General features: G+C 40.2%; 1 pseudogene; it reads right to left on the bottom strand.

Moving 5' to 3' along the window:
- Positions 1-696: 696 nt before the first annotated feature.
- Positions 697-4915, bottom strand: part of LOC129408747 (interferon-induced very large GTPase 1-like) — a 51955-nt pseudogene continuing 47736 nt past the window's right edge.

Genomic DNA, 4915 nt, shown 5'->3' with positions numbered 1-4915 from the left:
ACCAGGACTGGACTGGGACTAGACCAGGACTAGACTGGGACTAGACCATAACTAAACCAGGACTGGACTGGAACTAGACCAGGACTAGGCCGGGACTAAACCAGGACTAGAACGAGACTAGACTGGGACTAAACCAGGACTGGACTGGGACTAGACCAGGACTAGGCCGGGACTAAACCAGGACTAGACCGGGACTAAACCAGGACTAGACTGGGACTAAATCAGGACTAGACTGGGACTAGACCATAACTAAACAAGGACTGGACTGAGACTAGACTGGGACTAGCCCGGGACTAAACCAGGACTAGAACGAGACTAGACTGGGACTAAACCAGGACTGGACTGGGACTAGACCAGGACTGGACCAGTGTCTTTAGTGGAGTATAAACATAAACACGCCTCAGTCGTCGAGTCGATCTCCTCCGCTGATGTTTGATGTAATAAAAACACTAAAGTCTCTCAGTCTGGTCCAACGTTTCGGGAAAAGATCGGGGCGTCTAAACTCAAATGCAAAGGCGTCTGAATAGAGGCATCTAGGACGTTTTTTGACGCTCTGGTGTGAACGACCCTTTAGAATTAAACTTACTAACCTCACTGTTATTTAAGCTTTTAATCATTAATTATTACATTTATATGGCGCCTTTCGAGATACTCAAAGCACTTTACAGTTCATTATTCAGTCACTCCACATTCTCACACTTTACTCAGTCTTTTAATCAATCAAATTTATTTGTATAGCGCTTTTCATACATGATGTAGCACAAAGAAACATCAACAGAACAAAATTACAGTTACAAAAATGACAAAAGCTCTTAAGGGTTCTGTTAAAAAAGATTAAAAGTGAAATAAATGCAATGTAACTTAAGAACTTCATAAACCAATAACACAGTACATTAAAGTACATTCAAATCTATCCTGAAGCTCACAGGAAGCCGGTGCAGAGACTTCAGTACTAGTCTGCTATGCTCTCTCTACGTGGTTCTTTTCAACAATTGTGCAGCAGAGGTTTACCCTCCGCTCAATTTCATTTCTCTCCAGCGACTAGGTCAGGAATCAGAATACACTAGATGGTTCGCAAAAACCCCAGAAGTGTGGCTCAGTGAAGAGCCGTACTATTTGTTTTGGCAGCGATTTTCACGACCAAATAGCAGCGATTGGTTAAATGATAAAAAGTGCCCGCCTACTGTCGAGCGAACGAATCCTAATGCTGCGAGGTCAGACGGTTTCTACGAAGTGAAACCGGCGGATGAATCAGGCTCGCAAAGGTTTGAATTTGTTGCAAAGGTGCAGATGTTTTATTTGTAAGACCCGAGAGGAGAGCATTACAGTAGTCAGCACGGTTTGTAATAAAAGCACGTATTAAAGTCTCTGCACTGGCTTGAGAGAGAAATGTTCTAACTTTGGCGATATTTTTTAGATGATAAGAAAACAGCATTAGTGAACGACCTAATGTGTGGCTCAAATCTAAAGTCCAAAATTACACCTCAACTTTTGACCTTTTCACTAGGGTTCAGTGAATAGATTTGAGCCTCTTTCTGAGCTTCAAGACCTATAATTAAAACTTCCATCAATCTTTTACGATTTCTTGACAGCCCATACAATTGAAACAGATCATGTGAGAACAAAAAAAATACATCAAAAAAAAAACAACATCAAAAATCATCTGTAGCCAACAACAACAACAAACTGATTTGAACATGTTTACATCATCTCAGTTAATGAACGTTAAATGACATTATAAACTGCACTTGATAACATTTAATATTGGTTAATATAGTTTGTTATATTTTCATTTGCGAGCGGTAAGTATAGTTTTTTTGTGATACTACATAAAAATAAAATAAAGCCATAAAAATGAGAGTGAATTAATGTACTACCACATTCCCTTCATATACAGTTACAGCAGTTTGCATTTCACTGTCAGTATGGGACGTTAAGCAAAGCTCTATTGGAAGTTTTTTTTTTTTTTTTGTATAACATCTGTGTTATATTTAATTTTCGGTTTGGCTACATGTTGTACATTTCCTCCAAACTTGCAATGGCTTCTTCTTTGCTGAAGTTTCTCCATTCACTGGGGATTTCTCCTCTATTTGTAAATTTCTTTTGTAATGATCTTCTAATTCTTTTTGAAAACGACAAATAAACCATTTCCAGTAGGCCAGCTTGGATCCATCAGGGGTGATTTGCCATTCAGCATATTTCCCTCCTGCTGTCTGGTATTGTTTGTAGGGAACAAGCCTATCAGAAGAATCAGGATGAAATGATTTATTACTGGCAACTGATGTTGTACAAAAGTCAATGATAGCTCCCTCGTGCCTCTGAAATGCCATCCTTTAATCCCTGAAGGACGGTGATAGGGCACACAGTGTTTGTCAGGACTGTGGTCTTTGACTGTGTTGGTGCAAACTGCTGAACAAAAGGGACATTTTTCCCAGCAGCAGTTACAAAACTGATCAATCAGCATCTGGTCTGGCTGCATTCTGGCTTTATTTATTTCTTTCAGTGAGAGTTTTTCCAAGTCCTGGATAATTGGGACAAGACCTTTCTGTATGGCATCTTTAAGAAAGTCAAATTTGTTCACGTCACTGAAATTTTCAGATGAAATTGAAACAGCAGTGAGCTTCTCTTTAATCACGTTGTCAAACTCCTGAAGCCAGATCGTTACATTTCCTTCCTGCCCCTTTTCTGTCGCTTGATGTAAAGCTTCAGTCACAAACTTTTCTATATCTTCAACATTTTTCTTTATCAGTAGACGCACATTTTTCTCTTCCTTCATATACTCATGGACCTTCTTTTGGATGAATGTCTCAGTATGTCTTTGTGGCGTGTGGATGTAGTTGATGTAATGTTTAAAGTCTTCTTCTTCTGCCAGTGCCTTTAACACGTGCTTCTCTAAGTTGAGTCTGTTCTCATTAAAAGCTGGATCATTTTCCCTCATGTGTCCTGCGATGTCAATGGCCGTTCTGTTGCACACAGCCTCAGTCATGGAGGACTTCAGTTTCTCACAGATGACTTCAGCCAGAACAACAGCTGAGGAGCTTCCTCTGCAGAAGCTCCTGAAGACAGTGTAATACTCGTTTCTCTTACTCTCCAAATATGTGCGAGCGTCATTGTTTTTAATGTACTGATCATGTGACTTTGAAATCCACTCCTCTGTCCTGTGAAACACGTACAGTATCAGATCAACTGTGAACTCCTTTGTCAATGAACATTTCCAGTGTGACTCAAAATCTGCCACTCTTGTGATTACATATGTTGCCATTTCACACAGGTAAGTGGAGCTGTAGCCTCGTGTGGCCACAGGATTCTTTTTCATCACATCTAAAGCCTCTTTTTCAACAGCAAGGATAAGAGCTCGAATCTGATTTTGTTCTTGTGGAAGGAAACCAGTAAAGTGTTGTATTGTAGTCACAACCTTTTTCCCCAAATTCCACAACTTAGTACTTATTGGCTTTTCAGTTTCTTGTTTCGTTTTTTTGTGTCTCTCATAAGGAGAATAATCTCCACATCTTGGCAAATCTTTGTATGCTTTTGAGGTTTCAGATTTGTGGATTAAAGTCGATTCAAAACCAAGTTGTTGGAGTACATTGTACACATCATTAGTGATGATCACATTCTCAATAGGCTTGGTACCTTGAGTCAGTTCACTAACCCAGCCTTCCCAAACTCGATTGAAGTGTTTTTGAAGTTCATCTTCATCCTTTGCTTTGTCCTTCAGTTGATGAGCAAGTTCCTTGCTCTTCTGGAGCAGTTTGTTCTCAAACATTGTTTTCTCGTCATCCAGCCGTTTTACTTGCTTTCTTTTGTTCAATGAGATCATTCAATTTTCTTTGAAGACCAGAAACCAGTTCATCATAAAAATATTTAATTTTGATTTCAAAAGGACCTCTCCATTGAACTAACATTTCTTTGTCTTTGTCACAATCAAAGTATTTTTGAAAGTCCTTTGTGACTTCACTGTATTTTGTACTAATTTCTCCATGAAGATCACTAAGGTCGACCTGGTCAAATGATCCATTTTCTATTCTGGTGTATAAATGTTCTTCAATCCTCAGCATTTCCTGTCTCAGGCTCCAAGTCCATTTTGAGTATTTGGCCTCAAGTTTCCTGTAAACTGCAATTTCAAGTGTGTTTCTGAAACTGAACACAAAGTTTTCATTTAAAAGAGCTTCCCACAAATCCTTTACTTTAGATTTGAACTCAGAGAGAGTGACTCCAGAAGATTTAGCAGCTTTGGAGAGAATGAAGCTCTTAAGCTCCTGAACACTTTCACTGTATCCTGGGTTTGGAGGAGCCATCGGAGGACTTCCCTCCCACAGCTGAGCAAAGTACTTCACATCTTTCTGAACATCAAACTCAATGACGTCACTGAAACTTTCAGCAGCACAAACCTCTTCCTTTGCTGCTAGTTGTACCATCTGATCCAGTTTATCCAGTAGTTTTCTTTTTCCATCCATGTTTTTCTCTGCAGCTCCAACATCTGTCACATTCTGGTGAACAAAGACACAACTGGGTGAAAGTTTGACTTCCTTCATCCTCATAAAAGCCTGAACCACAATCTGCAGAACGTCCTGCATCTCAGAGGGGTTCTCCCCAAAGATGTTCACCACAGTCATGTTTCCTACACCAACAACAAACGTCGCCAGTTCATTATCATGGTGTATTGTTGCATTTCCTTCTAACTCTAGAGCTCGCAGCCCCTCTGTGTCGATCACAAGGATGTAGTCCCACTGAAAATCATTCCTTAAGTGTTCTGACAGTTTGACCAGCTGCATGAAGGCCCCTCTGGTGCATCTGCCTGCACTGACTGCAAACTGAAGACCAAACATGGCGTTGAGCATAGTGGATTTCCCACTGCTTTGTATGCCCAAAACTGACAGAACAAAGACCCTTTTGTCCCCCAGTTTGTGGATGA

Source organism: Boleophthalmus pectinirostris, unplaced genomic scaffold (genome assembly GCF_026225935.1).
Source record: "Boleophthalmus pectinirostris isolate CB_2022bp ecotype Guang Dong unplaced genomic scaffold, ASM2622593v1 HiC_scaffold_17, whole genome shotgun sequence".
Taxonomy (NCBI): Eukaryota; Metazoa; Chordata; class Actinopteri; order Gobiiformes; family Gobiidae; genus Boleophthalmus; species Boleophthalmus pectinirostris.
The sequence above is the reverse complement of the archived record's forward strand: the minus strand, read 5'-3'. Positions and strand labels throughout refer to the sequence as shown.